The following is a 21,898-nucleotide window of genomic DNA, read 5'->3' as shown; positions in this document are numbered from 1 at the left end:
TCTGAACTATTTAAAACCTGTGAAAAATACGTGGCTAGTTCCTAATATTTTTTTTATTTTATTTGCTAAGGCCAGTTTACCATCTTGTTTCTGAAAGCAAAGGTTCGGTGGAGAAAACCCTTTAATTTGGTTTGCAAAGGTCTTGTAAAAATCATGTGTATTGTAATTTTTGAAATCATCTTCAGATGATTGTTGACATATTTCCATTTATTTTGTCATAAAATCTTAGATACTTGTGTTTGAACTTCAAAAAATTTCTTCTGTGTTTCTTCTGATTTGTTGCTATTGTAGTTTTCCTTTTTCCTTTCTTCTAGTGTGCTCTCACATTCTTGATTCCACCAAGGGTGTTGTGGTTTCTTATGAAGAGGGATGAGATCTTTCTGCCGTTTTGATGATCTTAGTTCAAAAATTTTCCCAATTCTCTGCAGGTTGTTCTTCCCATTCTTCTGTTATTTTGGAGTCTTTGATTTTGTGTAGTCCAAATTTTGGGATCACCGGGATTTCCCTTTTGAATTTTCTTTTGGGTGTGAATTTAATTTTGATCCTGGTTAAATAATGATCTGAATCAATGTTAGCACCTCTGCGCACTTGCACATTGTGAATTTTCTTTTGGTAATCATATGATATTGCCACATGATCAATATGAAATTCTCCTAAATTGTGGAAGGGTGATCGTCATGTCTTTTGTTTTTTGGGGATTTTTCTGGAGTGAGTTGACATAATTTTTAAGTTGTTTTGTTGGCACAACCCATTGAGAGGTGTGCCATTCTTATTGGTGAACCTGTATGCCGGATAGTCTCCCACTGTCTTCTTGTATTTGCGTTCTCTGCCAATTTGTGCATTGAAATCACCGAGTGGAATTTTCACATCATCTTTTGGGATTTTGGCCATCTCTGTTTCAAGTTCTTCCCAGAATCTTTCAATTTTTTTTGGGCCCTTTTTTATTGTCATTATTTGTTGATGCATGGACATTAATAAAGGTGTACCTTTTGTTGGTTTGTTTGATTCTTAAAGACATAAGTCTATTGTTGCTGGGTTTCACCTCTTTTACGGATTCTAAAACCTTTTTTTGTCTACAATGAGGCCCATGCCAAACAGTGCTGCTCCTTTGCCAATTTTCTTGTTTGTTCCACTTTTGAAGATCCTGTAATGATTGTAGTCTATCGTTTCTAAATCTGTGAAACGTGTCTCTTGCAGGGCCAGAATTTGGATTTTCTGCTTCATAAGTTCTGTTGTGAGATTGTGTAGTTTTCCTGTTTGAATCAGTATCTGAATGTTGAACGTGCAAATGTAAGTGTGTGTTTTTCATGGAAGTTTACCAGAACACTCTGACTTGCTCTCGTGTAGAAGTCCAAGCTCCCCAAAATCCAAATGTTTGGTTGCCACTTTAGCGTGGGTGGATCGTCCATCTGGGGTAATGTTGTCTTTACTTGTACGAGTCATGATTGCTTGTAATCAATCTTCTAGCTTTTGCTAGTGGTGTAGAACCAAGGATTGTTAGTTCCTGGAGCATGTTTACAGCCACCCCTCTGGTAAATGTCGCATGGCTTTTAGTGCCGGGATATCCCAGGACGGGTTCACCCCTCTGGTGAACAGACGCTGATCACTTAGCCGCTTGCTACAAGTCAGACGCAAAGTGGTTTTGAATCGGTTCTTCCGCCCTCTCTGCCAATGGGATATACCCTCTTCTGTCGTTGAGGCCGTTAATAATAATAATAATAATAATAATAATAATAATAATAATAATAATAATAATAATAATAATAATAATATAATGGGGTAATGTTGTTTTTACTTGTACGAGTCATGATTGCTTGTAATCAATCTTCTAGCTTTTGCTAGTGGTGTAGAACCAGGGATTGTTAGTTCCTGGAGCATGTTTATTATTATTATTATTATTATTATTATTATTATTATTATTATTATTATTATTATTATTATTATTATTATTATTATTATATTTGCGTATGGACCCTGTTGAATCACACATTACATTTATGATTCACCTTTCTAACAGACCATATTGCTTTTATTCCTTTGCTGTGTGCCTGTTTTCTTTCTTCTGACCACTTAGTCCCCGATTTTTAGGGACTTCATTCTCTGGCTTTACTACCCATCTATGTATCTTGTGACGGTAAATGTTTCTGTCCACTATTTCTGATGAGTCTATCTGGGCCTTTTACAGATCATTTTTGACATCTTGTATCCATGGTACGTTCTTCAGTTTTTCAGCATATGTCAAAATCTTTTGGGTTAGCCTTAAAGACGATTATCTGTAAACGTGTCCATAGAATTTCAGTCTTCGTTTCCTGATGTCTGCGGCAAGGTTAGAAAGTCTTTCCGTAGCTTTGCGTGATTTGAGTCTATACTCTTCTTCCTTTTTATCTGGGCCCAGAATTTTCCTCAAGATCTTCCTTTCCTCCTTCAAGATGTTTTCCAGATCACCTTTATTTTAAGAACCAAGATTTCAGTTGCATACAGCACTTCAGGTTTAATCATCGTATTATAATGTTGATTTTTGTATGTATGGGCATGCATTTCTTGTTGTAGGTGTCACGGGTTCTCCAATATGCTCTTTTGAGTTTTTGTAATCAAACTTTCTGTGCTTCCTTTTTCAACCCTGTTAGTTCTAGGATCTCACCAAGATATTCAAAGTATGGAACTCATTTGATGTGTCCATATTTTGTTTGTAATTCCTGAATGTCGAATTTAGTGCAAATAAACTTTGTCTTCTCGAATTAGATTTTTAGTCCAGTTTTCTCAGCACATTCCTTGAGGATTTCAATCTGTTTAATCGCTGAAATATCACTGTCTGTTAGTATCACTATGTCGTCTGCGAAAGCTAAACAACTGACCGTAATGTCATCGTTCTTTCGGCCAAGTTGAATGGGTTTCCAGTGCTCCTGAACTTTTAATTCCTTCTCCCATTCCTGAATGACTTTGTCTAGAACAAGGTTGAAAAGCAGCGGTGACAGTCTGTCACCCTGTCACATGCCGGTCTTAATGGCAAAGGGCTCCGATACTTCACCCATGAATTTCACTTTTGACTTTGTGTCCGTGAGTGTTTCCTTGATGAGTCTTAATGTCTTTGGGTCAAGCCCTTGTTCTTCTAAGACAGGGCCATTCAGTCATTGCGCTACGAGAGCACGCCCACGCTCGGGGAGCACTGGGCAGTCAGACTAGCGCTCCTTCCCCTACCACCACTACAGTGTGGCAGTGAGGAGACCTGAGACCGACGATGTTCAGACTGCGCTGACTAGGTACGTATGTACAGTCGTGCGTTCAACGGCTTTTGTGGATTTGTTGACATCATTTGATAGGGCTGTTTTACCATAACAAATATACCGCATATACAAATCGAAAGGTACTCCGATGTATGGAATATGAAGGAAAAGGAATCAAGTGTTAAGTAAAGAATATAGTAATGTGATTTATTCAAAACTGAAATTTGAACATATCTGAGAGGAAAATTCAACAAAATTTTACTAATATGAACAAATAGTGCAGACCTTAAATGATTTTGGTCAGTCGTTGTTATGAGCTTTTGCCTTTGGAGCAAACAATCTTCACCAAATTGAGTACAATATTTCTGGACACAGCTATTCTTAAACAATTGCGCAAGTTTCTATCGCTCATCGTTGCACGATGTTTACTTTTGTTAAGCTTAAGAACCAAAAAGAAACACTCACAAATGTACGTTGAGCCGAACATTGATAGAACTTTACATGCATGTTTATATGAAACGGGGTATTCTTCTTGTGGAAAGCCACTGTAAAATTCTTCTAAACTTTGTGACATTAGAAAGCGGTCTTTAAGACGAACATTGCACTGCAGTTCAAGTAACTCTAATTGAAATAGCTGTGGAGCAATGTCTGCACTAAGAGAAAATGGTCGAACAAATACATCTAACACCACTTGGAGTTCTGATAATTCTGAAAAATCTTTTTTCAAACTCTTTTTGTAATTGGCGAATTATCTGCAAGTACTCATCAAAGTCGACACCTTATTTCACTGTTTCAAGCAATGGAAAATGTCCTGTGTTCCTTGCACGCAACTAGTTTTCCCAGAAAATTATTTTTCTTTTGAACACTTGAATTTTTTCCACCAAATCGCAGATATTGTGCTTTTCGCCCTGAAGCGAAGTGTTCAAAGTATTCATATGGCCAGTAAAGTCACTTAAAAAGGCCAAGTCCTCCACCCACTTAGGATCACACAAAAGAACTTCAGGCCGCCCTTTCATGTCATAAAAGGTATCTATTGCGTTCTGCAAGCAAAAAACTCGATGATGCACCTTCGCCTTGCTCAGCCATCTTACTTTTCACAGATAGATCTTATGGCGACGATGGGACAAGAAAGCCCCAGGAATGGGAAGGAGGCGGCCGTGGCCTTAATTAAGGTATTAATTAAGGCACAGCCCCAGCATTTGCCTGGTGTGAAAATGGTAAATCACGGAAAACCATCTTCAGGGCTACTGACAGTGGGATTCAAGCCCACTATCTCCCGATTGCGAGCTCACAACTGCGCGCCCCTAACCGCGCGGCCAACTCGCCTGGTACTCTTTGAATTTTTGCTATTTGTTTTACATCGCACTGACACAGATAGGTCTTATGGCAACGATGGGACAGGAAAGACCTAGGAATGGGAAGGAAGCGGCCGTGGCCTTAATTAAGGTACAGCCCCAGCATTTACCTGGTGTGAAAGTGGGAAAACACGGAAAACCATCTTCAGGGCTGCCGACAGTGGGGTTCGAACCCACTATCTCCCCAATGTGAGCTCACAGCTGCACGCTCCTAACCGCACAGCCAACTCGCCCGGTACTCTTTGAATTGACGGTGCGTGAGTCCATGGGAGCGAAGAAAATTTACCATTCGCACAACTGTTCCCATTACGTCTTCAAGTTTGGCGATTTTTGCACAGATTGCCTCCAGGTGTATCAAGCACTGGATTGCCACCATTAGGGTACTACCGCTCTCAGCCATTTTAAATTTTACATAGCTGAGGAACACCATGCGTAGACCACGTAAAGCATGAGCTCCATCCGTCGTTACACTCGTAAACCACTCCCATTTTAATCCCATTGACTCAAAAACACCCTCCACTGCTTGGATAATATTGAAACCAGTAGTGGTGTCTTTGAGAGCTACCAAGTCTAAGAAATCCTCGGTGACCCGAGATCTACACCTCGAATAAAAATAACGAGCTGAGCTGTGTCTGCAATGTCGGTTGATTCGTCGAGGGCGATGGAAAAGTTGGAAGAATTGAAAGGAAGTTTCAAGCAGCACTCTTCTGTAAGTATTATTGTTTTAATTTTAAAATGCTTGTTTACAAACGGGAATGAAGAAATGATTGAATTATCTGAAGAACACTAAAACTGTGACTTGCCGCATTTTTGTCTGACAAGAGACTGAGGAGAGTGAGGTTGGTGGACCCATTTTATGAACAAGCTACAAATGTTCACCGCAAATTCTTTGGTAGGTGGTGGAGATTTAGGGTTTACGTGTACAGGAGTTTCTTTGGGCCATCGTAATGTTGGCTCCTGGCAATTGAGTAATTCAGAGAAATATCGAGCCAACTCCTTACAATTATCCTGGTTAGACAGTGCAAGTTTTCCATCTTGTTTTCGGAAGCATAAATTCTGTAGGGTGTATCCACGGATTCTTCCTGCAAAAGTCCTGTAGAAGTCTCGCATATTGTGATCTTAGAAATCTTTTTCTATAGATTCCAGTTGGTTCTTCATGTATCTCCTCTTCGTTTGCCTGATTACTTTTTATATTTCCTTCCTTGTCTGAAGATAGTGTTGTTGAGCCTTGAGTGACTTCTTACAGTTATCATCATCATCATCATCATTATTATTATTATTATTATTATTATTATTATTATTATTATTATTATTATTATTAAACCCGTTAGAGATGAACAAGAAACTATGCTGAGTGGATTCACTAGAATTGGCGTAGCGTGCTGTTTATGGGTAAATGTTGCATATGGCTGATCCCAGATGATTACAGACAGCATGTCTGGAGGGAATTCATGACGTCATCTGTGTAGTGGATGGTGTTTATTTGCTTCTTGCTGATCTTGATTCTCTTATCAACTTCATTAAGGGCTATTGAAGAAATAGATTCAGAGTATAAACTTAAAAGGAATGGAGTTAAGAATACATCCTTGCCTCACACGTTTTTGTATCTTGATCTCATCAGTAACATGATCTCCAATTTTGATGTGAGCTGTCTGAATTCCAGTACAGATTCTTAATGATGTTAACATATTTAATGTCAAGCCCAGGATTCGTTAGCCAATGCATAAGGGTATCATGTTTAATGCTACCAAAATCTTTTACATTTTAAAAGAAGCAAGTGAAGATAAGATTGCTGTTGGTCAAGACATTTGTGAACTAAAAATTGTGTAGACACGACCATTTCTAAATCCAAACCTAGTTTCACTGACATTTTTCTCTGTTTCTCCATATTTAAGCATGTACGAGGGTCAAGTTTTAAGTCATGGCAACTATTTTTTTTCTCGCGAACAGGAGACAACATTGAAAGATATACATTTGGAAATATAAGGCATGTACTTATGCATAGTGCCTGAAGACAAATTCTAACTTCAGGAGGTTCTCGTAGGAGAGTGACAGAACACAGGCCATTGGTAAATATTGTTTTATTATGGTATAGTCAGCAAATACACAAGACTACGTACAAAGGACAGGTCTGCACTGGTTGCAGACATTTGAAATAATCTACTCCGTACATCTTTGTCCATGGACATTGGACGGTCTGGGCAAGGCAAATCGGCAGTTGATACTCTAAAACTGTATATAGGATAATATTTTTTGTTTATTTCCACCTATTCAATACATTACAAGATGTTGGCATTTACTTTAAAACATTATTCAGATGAGACATGTTTTGCCTCCTACTGTGAGGCATCCTCAGTCATTATCAAAAACCTTATTATTTTACCAGGCATCTGGTTAAAGATATTCAAAAATGTGTTTGATGATTATAAGAGAGGTAAGATTTACGTTTGTTATAAACATGTTCATGAAGTAACTAAATATCTAATATATTGATAAAAACATATGTAGTTCTTTGTTGAATAGGACTTGTTTGATTGTACTATAGTAAAAGAAGGTGGCTTGAAGCCGTAGTCATTAATAGATGTCTAATATATAGTGGAAGGCATAAAATATTAGTTCTATGAGAATATACATTACATTCAATTGATACTAAAAACTAGTGGATTCATAGGTAGTACTTATAAAATGTTCAATGAAATAACTAAAGATCTAATAAAATGATAAACACATATGTGGTTCTTTGTTGATTAGGACGTCGTATGATTGTACGGCTTAAAGCCGTAGTTATTAATAGAATTTTAATACATAGTGGAAGGCATATGAAGTCAGTTCAATGAGAATATATAATACAATCAATTGATACATAAAAACTGGTAGATTCATAAGCAGTACATTTAAAAATGAAGGCGTCATATGACTATAAATGACAGTTGATGGCTTAAAGCCGTAGTCAAAGTTTGAGGTATAGGTCAAATAACTGCTAATATATGATAAAAAGATATAAGTCAAAATTATAAAGCTTAGTATAAAAAATATGAAGGAAAAACATTCCAATTGCTTGACAAAAGTTACTTGACGTTGGCATGCATTTGTCCGTGATATATATTGGTCAACAGTTCGTAGGTTATTTTAGATTTATTCGGCAAGATTGCGTTGACAAGAAGTTCACCAGATGTTTATAGTTGGCCTAATTTGTATTAAGTCATCAAGAAAGTTGCAGAGATGATGATGGGTGGAAATTCTCAACATTGGTATGGTTTTTTTGACGTGAAGGTTGGAGAGCTGTTGTGTTCTTCTTCGATGACAATGTATTTTATAAAACGTTGATTTTAATAATTTATGCTATTGAAGAGTATTATGGAAGTTTGATGAGGCTGCTGAATTATTGTTGTTATAGATTGGTTCTGAAATGAAGAAAAACTGTAGTTAATTTTGACGAGAATGAAAGAAAACATGGGAAGGTTTTGTTTAAGTGTTGTTAGTGAGAAAATGTTGGTGCTTACCTATGGCGTTGTAGGCCCGTTTGACAAGCTGTGTGAGGCGCTATTAGGATACTAATGGTCACTAACGGTTTTTACTCCTTGTGTTGTACGTATGTCGTCTGGCCAGAGGGGGATGGGTAGGAGGGGACGGAGTTGTAGGCTTGTGATTCGTGAACGGGAGGGAGTTGTGAATAGTAGGGGAAGCGGAGGGGCGTGTATCATTTATTGGTTTATGAATGGCGCGTGGAGGGGAATTACGTAAGATGGGAGGGGGAGGGGGGTATGATGTATTTGTTGATGTAGGGCTGTTTGTTGATACTGTTTTGAAAATATTAAAAAACTTTTTGTCCTGAAGGTTTACATTATTGAATAATGTTACTATTTGGTCATATAAAGGGCTTCTATTGTCTATTGGATCATTTAAATTCTTATTAGCATTGAATTTTTGGTCCAAAAATATTTTTTAATATTTTCAAAACAGTATCAACAAACAGCCCTACATCAACAAATACATCATACCCCCCTCCCCCTCCCATCTTACGTAATTCCCCTCCACGCGCCATTCATAAACCAATAAATGATACACGCCCCTCTGCTTCCCCTACTATTCACAACTCCCTCCCGTTCACGAATCACAAGCCTACAACTCCGCCCCCTCCTACCCATCCCCCTCTGGCCAGACGACATACGTACAACACAAGGAGTAAAAACCGTTAGTGACCAATAGTATCCTAATAGCGCCTCACACAGCTTGTCAAACGGGCCTACAACGCCATAGGTAAGCACCAACATTTTCTCACTCACAACACTTAAACAAAACCTTCCCATGTTTTCTTTCATTCTCGTCAAAATTAACTACAGTTTTTTCTTCATTTCAGAACCAATCTATAACAACAATAATTCAGCAGCCTCATCAAACTTCCATAATACTCTTCAATAGTATAAATTATTAAAATCAACGTTTTATAAAATACATTGTCATCGAAGAAGAACACAACAGCTCTCCAACCTTCACGTCAAAAAAACCATACCAACGTTGAGAATTTCCACCCATCATCATCTCTGCAACTTTCTTGATGACTTAATACAAATTAGGCCAACTATAAACATCTGGTGAACTTCTTGTCAACGCAATCTTGCCGAATAAATCTAAAATAACCTACGAACTGTTGACCAATATATATCACGGACAAATGCATGCCAACGTCAAGTAACTTTTGTCAAGCAATTGGAATGTTTTTCCTTCATATTTTTTATACTAAGCTTTATAATTTTGACTTATATCTTTTTATCATATATTAGCAGTTATTTGACCTATACTTCAAACTTTGACTACGGCTTTAAGCCATCAACTGTCATTTATAGTCACATGACGCCTTCATTTTTAAATGTACTGCTTATGAATCTACCAGTTTTTATGTATCAATTGATTGTATTATATATTCTCATTGAACTGATTTCATATGCCTTCCACTATGTATTAGAATTCTATTAATGACTACGGCTTTAAGCCGTACAATCATACGATGTCCTAATCAACAAAGAACCACATATGTGTTTATCATTTTATTAGATCTTTAGTTATTTCATTGAACATTTTATAAGTACTACCTATGAATCCACTAGTTTTTAGTATCAATTGAATGTAATGTATATTCTCATAGAACTGATATTTTATGCCTTCCACTATGTATTAGACATCTATTAATGACTACGGCTTCAAGCCACCTTCTTTTACTATAGTACAATCAAACAAGTCCTATTCAACAAAGAACTACATATGTTTTTATCAATATATTAGATATTTAGTTACTTCATGAACATGTTTATAACAAACGTAAATCTTACCTCTCTTATAATCATCAAACACATTTTTGAATATCTTTAACCAGATGCCTGGTAAAATAATAAGGTTTTTGATAATGACTGAGGATGCCTCACAGTAGGAGGTGAAACATGTCTCATTTGAATAATGTTTTAAAGTAAATGCCAACATCTTGTAATGTATTGAATAGGTGGAAATAAACAAAAAATATTATCCTATATACAGTTTATGAAACTTTCAATACGGACGAAAAATGATTTTCATCACTTGTAATAAGTTGATACTCTACCCCGTTTGAACGTCTCCACCCACCTCGCCAATGGCATGCACACCTAATGCTTCCCACAGCTCTGCATGACATTGGCGTGCATTTCTGCTGCAAGGAACTGCTATTTTAATATACGATCGTTGCTCCTGCTTGTTGACTTCCATTTTGTGATGCTCTCATTCACACACTGAACTTAGGGTGAATGCTTAGACCCATACTGTTGTTTACATACACCATCAAGTGGCATCATACGCAAGTACATACTGTACATTTCCAAGTGCACATCTTAGATTTTCCGTGTTGTCTCCTGTTCGCAGAAAAAAATAGTTGCCATGACTTATGACTCGACCTACGTAGAATTGTTAAAAACCTTTTCAGAGTGCAACTTAGTATTCTTTTCAGGCTGTAATCACTACATTGTTCAGAATTTATTCCTTTTGACAGGTTGATTAAGGTGGATTAATTTATTTACTTTTTATTATTAAAAATAGGCATAAAGTTTCTTTGTAAATGACTTGCTAAGAATGATAATAAATTTTATTTTTCTAGTGTTTCCTTATCGAGTTAAGCTACAACTAGCTAAACCAAAAACAGCTAGAAATCAAGTGGAAGGGAATTTAGTGCTGTCTGTCATGAATGAAGATGTGCCGCCAATAACCATGGCCCTCTCCAATCACTCGTAAGTACTATGGCCTGTTTGAAGTTGAGACAGTTTGAAATAGTGAATGGTTCTAAGTTTAAAAGATATTTATCAGTCATTCAGAAATTGAGAAATATGAGATGAAGTCAATAAATTCTTGGACCAATCTCATAAATAGTTCACTATGTACTCTAACCATTATTGGCCTCCATCACCTTCATAATAGTCCCATTTTGGGGCTATGCATTGATTCCAATACCACTGCCATGATCTGAAGCATTCTAGGAAGTAATTTTCTTGCAACATGTTCAAAACCATATACTATTCACTTTAAATTTCCTTCACTATCTGAAAAGTTTGCCCCCTGAGCTGCATTTTCAGTTTTAGGAAATAAGAAGAAGTCACAAGATGCATGGTCAGGAGCATAGGGAGGATGTGGCACCAGGGTCATGTTGTCCTTGACTAAAAACCGTTGAGTCGGGAGAGCAGATGCATTTTCATGGTGAATAAACCACATGTTGTTTTGCCACTGATCAGGTTACTTCTTCTTCACATCCAGTGTGTTTCAAAACTTCTGTATAGAAAGCAGCATTAACTATTTTACTGTATTTGTGAATAGTCTGATGCCTTTTGCAATAATTTCTGGTGCTGAAGTGAACACAGGGTGACCAAGGCATTCATTATGTTCTGCCCCCTTTAAAGCAGTACCGGTAATGAAGTAAATGAGAGGGCATATATGTCTCTGGTAAGACCCCAACTAGAGTATGGTTGCAGTGTATGGGACCCTCACCAGTATTACTTGATTCGAGAATGGGAAAAATCCAAAGAAAAGCAGTTTGATTTGTTGTGGGTGATTTCTGACAAAGTTTATTTGTGCATTCCCTCTGATGAAATCCAGGTATTGTGAGGCGTATAACTGTGTGTCTTAGCTCATAATTAGCGCATTTCCAGTCATTGGATGTCATAGCGTCTGCGGTGTAAAAATCGAAACATTTCTTTCTTTCCCTGTAGCTTCTGCAGGAAATGTGCTGCTTTGAGTTGTAGATGGCAGTAACAAACTAACAAATGTGCAATTTTCAAGAAATTAAGATAATTGAAAGAAGTTGTGATTACTCATATCAAATCAATTTTTATATTTAATGATTGGTATTATGTGTTAGCCATACAGAACGAGCTGCAGATGTGAGACTTTGTCAGAGGGTAGACATTATACAAATAATAAAATCTGCACCAAAACTTTAGAACAAAAGGTTCCCTAGTTCGTCACTTTTGCTAGTTTGCCATAGTGAGGACGATATATCTCAAATCGTCTATGAAAAAGGGCTCTCTTGCCATCTCATATACCAGTCTTGATGGGGAATATTTTGATATACACAGGACTCTTTTGAAATAGATGGACTGTATTTATTCTAGCTTCTGCAGATCACTCTTAGTTAAATACTTCCATGTGAGCTGAAGACCATACATCACTGTTGGAGCAATCGTGAATATGAATAGTTTATTTACTGTCTTTAAGGATAATAAATTCAGATGGGGAATGTCATTTATCACTCGTATTGCTGCCATAGTCCTTTTGCATGTGTGTACTGCAAAACAGTCTTCTCTGGTCTGAAAAGTGATCCCAAGATATTTAAATTGGTTTACCAATGACAGTTTTCTTTCATTCATATATATATATACTCTCGTCCTTAGATGATCTTCCTCCTCTCCTGAACACCATAGCTACAATTTTGTTATCATCAATTATTAAGTAATTTTTCTTTGTCCATTCGATGAGTTTGTAGAAGGCCGACGTCAGACTGTAAATGTGAGTGGTGTGGGAAACCATGTGATAGATATCACTCTCTAGCATGTGCAAAGAGGCCTATTTTAATTATTAAACAGTGCAGTGAATAGTGTTAATGAATAATATTAATTACATGCTTTTCATTATAATGGTATTTTGATTAATAAACTGTGCAATGAATAGTTTTAGTGAATAATATTAATTACTGCTTTTCATTATAATGGCCATTGGCTGCAATAAAAATTATTAATATTACTTCTGACAAAATAGTATCGTTATGAAAATGTTCCAAAGTTTGGGCTGGGAAAACTTGGAAAAAAGAAGACAAGCTTCTGGACTAAGTGGTATAATCCCAGCTGTCAGTGGAGAGATGACATGGAATGACATTAGTAGATGAATAAGTTTGAGTGATGTTTTTAAAAGTAGGAAGGATCACAATATGAAGATAAAGTTGGAATTCAAGAGGACAAATTGGGGCAAATATTTGTTTATAGGAAGAAGTGTTAGGGGCTGGTATAATTTACAACGGAGATGTTCAGTAAATTTCCAAATTCTTTGCAATTATTTAAGAAAAGACTAGGTAAACAACAGATAGGGAAACTACCACCTGGGCGACTGCCCTAAATGCAAATCAGTGGTGATTGATTGATTGATTGATTGATTGATTGATTGATTGATTGATTGATTGATTGATTGATTGATTGATTGATTGATTGATTGATTGATTGATTGATTGATTGATTGATTGATTGATTGATTGATTGATTGATTGATTGATTGATTGATTGATTGATTGATTGATTGATTGATTGATTGATTGATTGATTGATTGATTGATTGATTGATTGATTGATTGATTGATTGATTGATTGATTGATTGATTGATTGATTGATTGATTGATTGATTGATTGATTGATTGATTGAATGAACTGGCACTTGTGAAGGGGCCTTGCCAATGTAATGAAAAATCCCCTTTTCGATTTGACTGGCAGTAGGCAAAGGAGACTTAAAATTTTGTTCAAAATAATCCCCTAACCGATTGTACCGGACAGTAGGTAAGGGTATACACCATTATAAACAAAATTCCCTAACTAGATTGTGACTGATAGTAGGCAAAGTGGCATGTTATTATAATCGAAACTCCCCAACTCGAATGTGACTGGTAGTAAAAAGTGTGCCTCTCATTAAAATGAAGACACCCCAGTTCAGTTTTAACTGGTAGTATGCAAGAGGGCCTACTATTACAATGAAAGCACCCCAACTTGATAGTGAATGGCAGTATGCAAGGAAGCCTGCCATTATAATAAAAAATCCCAATCTGATTGTGACTGGAAGTAGGCAAGTGTGCCTGCCATTATAATCCAACTCTATTGTGACTGACATTAGGAAAACAGGCCTGTCATTTTAATGATAACACCACAACTTAATTTTGGCTGGCAATAGAGTAGGGGCCTGCCATTATAATGAAAACTCCTCAACTGGAATGTGTCTGGAAGTAGGAAAGGGGGCCTGTCATAGTAATGAAAACTTTTCAAATCAGTTGTGACTGGCAGTAGGCAAGGGGGCCTGCCATTATAATAAAATCTACCCAACTCGATTGTGAATGGCAATAGGCAAGTGAGCCTGCCATTATAGTAGAAACTTCTGATATTGAATGTGAATGGCAGTAGGAAATGTGGCCTGCCATTATCATCAAAACTCCCCAACATTCACCTTACATGAGAAACAATGTATGGGGACCTCCCCATGGTGTTTTTCAGATAACGCTTAGAGACATGCCATTTAATAAAATCATACTCACTGCGTGTACAGTAATTTACATAGAAACCCATATACAATATAGAATACTTTTAGCATGGATACATTCGCTAGTTTAAAATATACTGTATATACATCACTAATCCTGACTACTTCATCATAGTCTAAATACAAAATATTTATTATAGTAACTGAATCACTCACACACAAAATTACACAGTTTTATATATTTCTACTTTATCCCAACAAAAATACAGAGCACCATCAACAGCTGTTCATTCCGTGTGCACCAACAATGTACCATTTATTCTTGGCAAAAGTGTAAATTCTCTGACCTGCCTGATTTAGTGGCTGCGTTTTAGTAATGGAGCCTTGTGTGAACCTGACATATAAGTGCCTAGATATAACTTTGGGCTGCTAACTATTTTCTTGAGCATCAATTTCCTGTATACCTTTTAGAGGTTATTAGTCCAGCATTCAACTCATACCACAATTGTACCAATCAGCAGAAGATTACAAAATAAAATCATAAAATTAGGGCTTTATTAATGATGTCCTCAAAGAACACACTTATTTTTGAAGTAAGAATAGTACATGCATAGTGCATTCTTGTTAATATTCATTTATACACATACAGTATTAAATTTTGGAGTAATTTGGAGCCCTGTAAGTGAAGTAGATGTGTGTTTGAATAATGAGTGCTAAGTTGCATAAGCAAAATGGGGATAGGCTTAGAACTCTACTGAGCGGACATCGGCTGATGGAATAACTACATAATGTACTGGGTATGTGGAATAAAATAAAATGTGGTGTCAATTACTTTGAAATGGTGTCAGCAGCGATAGTGATCATGGTGCTTTTAGTAATTGGAGAAATGGAAAACAATCGCAGGCTGTTGAGTTGGGAAGACATTGAAAAAATTAAGGAGGTGATAAAGGAGGTCAGCCAAGCAGACATGATGATGGAACAGAATAAGGACATTCAGGACTTGAAAGATAGCCTGAGAGGTGATATGGCAGGTATTAGAGAATGCCTAGATAAATATCAGGAGGAAGTGGAAATTTCAAAGGAGCATTGCTTGGTGTTGGAGCAGTGCACACAAAAGCTGGAAATGCAGGTCCGGAGATCAACTCTGCCCAATGTAGCAGATGCCTGATCATATATGGAATTGAGAGAATAGGAGTAAAAGAAAATTGGCATTATTATCTTCTTTTTTTTTTTTTTTTTTTTTTTTTTTTTGCTAAGGGCTTTACGTCGCACCGACACAGATAGGTCTTATGGCGACGATGGGATAGGAAAGGCCTAGGAGTTGGAAGGAAGCGGCCGTGGCCTTAATTAAGGTACAGCCCCAGCATTTGCCTGGTGTGAAAATGGGAAACCACGGAAAACCATTTTCAGGGCTGCCGATAGTGGGATTCGAACCTACTATCTCCCGGATGCAAGCTCACAGCCGCGCGCCTCTACGCGCACGGCCAACTCACCCAGTATCTTCTTTTTTAGAAGTGTTTATGGCAGGAGTGAAAGTAAATTGCATGGAATGTGATGCGGATGATTTACAGAGAATAGGAAGGAACCAAGGAAATGGAGAAATGGAAAACAATCGCAGGCTGTTGAGTTGGGAAGACATTGAAAAAATTAAGGAGGTGATAAAGGAGGTCAGCCAAGCAGACATGATGATGGAACAGAATAAGGACATTCAGGACTTGAAAGAAGGAGCAAATGGTATCTGGGATGAAAGCCTATCATATTCTCTGGAATGACATGAATTTTAAAGAGACGGAAGTTTGGATCCAGAGAATGAGTTAGGAGTTGAAGAGTAAAGGAGATGAGAGTTCTTTGATTCCATTTGGGGAAAGCAAGAAAAGAGGGCCTTACAGCATTCACATGGGCCAGGGGACTTTTCATCATAGGTGATGGTTGGAAAAGACTTGTTATCTCAGCTGGAAGTCTTGGCTCAAGAAGGCAGTGCAGTGTCATCACAACATGGAAGAAGGAGTGATGACGCACAAGAAATTGGAGTGGAGCATGTGCCAATGAGTTTGCTGACAACTACAGAGCATTGTCATTAGTGGGATGCGGCGGCCTGTGAGTAAATGCTTAACACCTGATATTGAATTGGGGGCTAGCTTCAGTAGTACACTGGTAGCTGTAAAAAGCAGCAGTAAAATAGATCATAAGAAAAGGAAACAAGGACAGAACCTGAAAGACATTTGGGCTAAGAAGGGGAATCCTGTAAAGGTAAAGGGAAATAAAGGCGAAAGAAAGATGATAGGGGGAATTTATAGCTCTCCTCATGGATGTATAGTCAAAATTTATAAGACAGTAATTACAGGAAGTATGACTGATAACAGAAAAGCAAAATAACTAGAATGGAGGGTTGGCTTTGTTAATATAAAAGGTTTATTAAGTAAACTGGGGAATTATGAAGTGTTTGAGGTTTTGGAAAAGTAAAATTTTGAGCTATTTGCCTTTGTAGAGACATGGATGCCCGAAGGGAGGATCTTATAATGGAAGGGGTATGTTATGAGAAGTGAAATGAAAAGAAACAGAGGGCCATGTGGGAGAACTCTGGGAGGAATATCACTTCTAATAAAGGAGGAGTTTAATAATCAGATAGAAGAATTACCTAACGATATAGAAGATGTTGTTTGGATTAAGCTCAAACTGGATGGTAGAAGACAGAGAGATATATGCCTTGGTTTCATATATAATTATCTACTAGAGTGACCATATACAAACATAATTTTGTTTGAGGATTTAATAGAGGAGATTAAATTAATGAGAGGTAACTTTGAAGAAGCAGGAGTTATTATGTTGGGAAATTAAAATGCATGAATTGGGGAGTCAATCCCAGCATATGGTAAAGAGGGAATGGAACTAATGAGAAGAAGCAGAAGCAGTCAGTATAAAGAATGGAATTTATATGGGGATAAACTCTTACAACTATATGCTTCAGAAAATCTATATATTCTGAATGGATGATGGCAGGGGGATGAAATGGGAAAGTTGATGTATATTATAACACACAGAGGTAGTGTAATTGATTTGGTTGTGGTACTGGTACAAGAGATATTTTAGACATTTTAAATAAAATAAATATTAAAGAGTGGGCCGAATCATATTGTTCCCCGGTTTCATTATGTTATGGGTGTATGGGAAGGAGCAGGAGGAGGGTAATATTGTAAGACAAAGAAGGATAATATAATAATCTATATATACTGGGTGGTCCACCAGCCCCTTGCAATCCAGTTTTATGCATCCCTTTACAATTACTACAATTCTGAAAGACATCGGTCCCTCTCCCTAAACCGGGGTAATATAATGAGATGTGTGTTCATGGGCTAGAAGACAGCAGGAATCGTGAGCGCCACTATTAATTCATTAAGGATACCTCAAATGAACCCGCAAATCAACTACAGATACGCAGAACACGTACCTTAAAACAGGAGGTGGACACACAGGCTGTATAGGTGTATAGGCTGGGAAGTGGGCGCCATAGGTCAAGTGTCGCAGTAACCCACATGGCTAGCGCGCAGTAGGATGTGTTATAGTTGACAGTGCTCGAGGGTTAGAAGGTTCAAGTCCCATGCAAGTATTTTTTTAAGCCAGTTGCCTGGGATGTGGCAAGGTTGTATACTTAACACAATGCGGACCGGTCCTGAGAAAACTCGTGTTTGCCTAGCCGAGCATTGCGGACCGGTCCCGAGTTATCTCGTGTTAGCAGCAGACTGAACTTTAGTACTATTTTTTTAGATATACGGGAACTATTTGGAGGTCAAGGGTGATAGAACTCTGTTACGTATGGTTCTACACAATCGATAGTCGCATTTCTTTCGAGTATTCTTCATATCGTAAATTTTCTTTGCATTTCTTGACAACATATTTACAAAATTTGAAGAGCCATGCAAGATGGCAGCGCCCAGGGATCGCACGTGTTTACACAAAGATGAAATTATTCGCGAATTATGTGCTGATACAGGCTCCAAATATCTAAGTGATGCTGAATATTTAGAGTTCAATGATGAAATATCTTCTAATAGAAATGTTTCAAGTGATGACGAGGATATAGTCTTATCTTCAAGGTGTGAAACTCACGTAGTGCAGAACGAGTCTGATAGTTGTGTTATGGGTGTAAATATTCTAAATATTGTAAATAATGCAGTGTTTTCTGACAACTAGGTTATGGACAACAGTGAACCTAGGCTAGAGGATTTTGAAGGTGCTCCTGGTATAAAGGTATGGCCTAATGAATCTGGAAACATAGGACAAGTAGCAGGACTTATGTTTGGTGAGGAATTTTTTCAGTATGTAGCTGAACAGACAAACTTATACTATGAGCAGAATTCACATTCTCATAATGTATCCCCTAAAACACTAAAGTAGACTAATGTCACTAGCAGGGAAATTTAAAAAACATTGCTCTGTGTATATTGATAGGGCAGGTGAAGAAATCATGTCTGAAAGATTACTGGCCAACCAATCCCCTAATAAAAAGACCCATATTTCCAAAAACTATGAGCCGAAATAGATTTCAAGAAATACCCTGCATTTCAACAACTATTCAGGAAGGCCACTAGAAAAATACACAGTAGTCCTTCAAAAGCTAGGGAAGTTCTGACAGGTTATTTAAATGCATGCACTCCAGCTTAGAGGTAGTTAGAAAGTGGCCGGGAACAGGGTTGTGCATGGGGTGAAGGGCACCCAGTCCGCAATGTGTTAATACCGGTATTTTTCACAGACTGATTTGTTTATTTGTCCTGAAAAGGGCCGTTGGTATGGAGCTGGGTTGATAGAGGCTAGGAAATATGCAACAGGATTTCAGTTATCCACGTCGTTTAATGCAACACCTGCTCGAACTGACGACCTCCGTGGTCGATACAGAGCTGCACGCGATGTTGTAAGGACTGTCTGGCCCGTTGCAACATCTCTGGCGAAACGGATCGGCATGCCTCAGTGATGAGCTGTCAAGGTGACAAGGACTAGCTGGTTCCTGTGCATACACCAGTTGTTTTACATGGCCCCACAGGAAAAAATCCAGGGGTGTAATATCGGGCAATCTGGCAGGCCAGGGGACAGGTCCTCCCCTTCCTATCCATTTATCAGGATACGTTTCATGTAGAGGTTGTGACTGACCACCGTCGCATGCGGTGGAGCTCCATCATGTTGAAACCACATCCTGCAGCGGTCAAGGAGTGGCACATGTTTCAAAAACGGTGGTAGTTCATCTTGGAGAAACCGCAGATAGCATTGGCTGGTCAGACGGCCTTCAAAGAAATGGGGACCGATGAGGTGATCACCCATGATTCCACACCATACATTCATGCCCAACTGTACCCGAAAAGCTGTCTGTTGCACCCAATGGGGAATAGCCACACTCCAGTAATGCTAATTATGGAAATTAAGAGTTCCATTGTTGCAGAATCCTGCTTCATCCATAAATAAGAGGGTTGTTAGAAAAGCAGGATCAGTGTCCACATACTGTAGGATCCATTGACAGAATGCCACCCGGGTATCGAAATTGTGACCATGGAGCTTCTGGTGTAAGTGGAGATGTTATGGGTGAAACCGGTGGGTATGCAATATCTGCAAACAGACGCTCGGCTGATGTTCGTCTCCTGTGCAATGGCCCGTGAGCTAGAATGAGAGTTACGCCGGATAGCGTCAAACACGACCTCTTCATTGTCAGCAGATGTCATGGGATGACCTCGAACAGACTGTGTCCTTCCCAGGGATGCAGTATCCCTCAGGCATCTTTCCACACTCTGAAATGTCATGCCCGTCGGTTGTCATCTATCTGGATAGCGTTCTTGTTACAGATGTTGTGCCTGGTATGAATTCTGTCTAGTTTCTCCATAGATAAGTAACATATCCACATGTCCGGCCCCGCGGTGTAGGGGGCATCGCGTCCGCCTGTCGCCTGGCAACCCCGGGTTTGATTCCCAGCCGGGTCATAGGTTTTAAATTGTAAATGATTAATATCCCTGGCCTGGGGATTCCTTTCCTCACATTCAACACACTACACTTCCGCAATTACACTTACACACAGGTTCCTATCATATGGTGAAAGTAGTGGCAAAAGATCTGCAGAGGTCGACGCCACGAACAAATAAAAAATAAAATCATATCCACATACTCGACACTGGAATACATCTCGAGGCAGTGAATAAACTTTGTGTTGTGAATTGCTTTGAAGGAGGGGAGTTCGTGCAGCTACATGCTTAACCTGCCATCGCATGTTGTTATCATTCCAATGAGGCATGCTTTGCTCTACCTGTGGTCTATGAAGCTTGGAACATGTACAACGTACCTAACTGGTCACAGACCATCATCTCCTCATCCTCGTCCAACCCTGCACCATACCCAATGCAACGATACATACGGTCTTTGACAGGGTCAAATAAACAAATCAGTCCTTGGAAGCTATCAAGTTTACAACCTTATTACATCCCAGGCAACTGGCTGTTAAAAAATATTATTATGTGAGATTCGAACCTCCTACCTCGAGCACTATCCACTATCACATATCTCCCCGCCCACTTGCCATGTGAGCTACTGCGACACTTCACCTACGGCGCCCACTTCCCATCCTATACAGTACTGTGCTCCCGGTCTGTGCATTCACCTCCTGTTTTAACACGTTCAGTACCTGCTTCTGAGCGGGACACTTGAATGCCTGGACCGGCCATTTTCATGCCCGGCCCTCTGGACGTGCATCACTTAATACAATCTACAATTACTCCTAAACTATAAAAGTTAGAAAAATGATACTTTGTGCTTACCTCTAGTAAATATTTAAGGTGTGATATCTGGTGTGACAGGTTTCAAAATACGTCTAATTTTATATAGCTTATTTGTATTTTCGGCATAACGATTACTGTCATCGAAGTGAAGAAATGAAGGAATATGAAGGAAGCGTATTTGGAACATTGTTTTAGAAAATATCGTAGTATGAATAACAGGGTCTTCGGTCCAGTACATTTTTATATCAGGATTTTGGACTAATCGGTTTCCACGATTGCATGATCGAATTCTTTGTGAAAGGCCGGGGCGCCGCACTTCTCACTTGACTCGCGTATAGATTGGTATGCTCACACACATACTGATAAAATTCGTCATTCATGAAAATACTCACATAACTCAAAATATCCTGCTTATTTTCTATTTGAACGTTTATACCTGAATTCTCTGTAAATGGTGGAATGGGTGGACAATAACTAGTATGATATGTATCAGGCACTTCCCTTTTCTCTATAGGCCTATCGGATTCGGGAATCGCAATTTCCTCGTCACTCTCACTTTCACTATCTGAGTCTATTTCAGGAATAAGTTCATCACCAGAATAATCATTGTGAACAATATCTATTTAATCTTCCGTAAGCAATTTTGTATTATAAGCCATTATACTACACTCGGTAAGGACGACACGCACTGCATTGGAATCTCAAGTACCGACTTGACGCGCGAGGAAGTTATGAGATTTTTCAGCTAAAACTGCTGAGATAAACATGAGCCCACTCAACGAGAGGGTTATCTCAACAAGGTCAACCAACTTCCTGCTA

General features: G+C 38.4%; 1 long non-coding RNA gene across 1 annotated transcript in view; it reads left to right on the top strand.

The window, feature by feature from the left end:
- Window positions 1-10,752: 10,752 nt before the first annotated feature.
- The window catches only part of LOC136876856 (uncharacterized), a 54,374-nt gene continuing 43,228 nt past the window's right edge, over window positions 10,753-21,898 (top strand). Inside the window, exon 1 of the long non-coding RNA XR_010860673.2 lies at window positions 10,753-10,833. This is a non-coding gene — a long non-coding RNA (uncharacterized lncRNA). The remainder of the gene's footprint in view (window positions 10,834-21,898) is intronic.

Source organism: Anabrus simplex, chromosome 1, assembly GCF_040414725.1.
Source record: "Anabrus simplex isolate iqAnaSimp1 chromosome 1, ASM4041472v1, whole genome shotgun sequence".
Classification (NCBI taxonomy): Eukaryota; Metazoa; Arthropoda; class Insecta; order Orthoptera; family Tettigoniidae; genus Anabrus; species Anabrus simplex.
The sequence above is the reverse complement of the archived record's forward strand: the minus strand, read 5'-3'. Positions and strand labels throughout refer to the sequence as shown.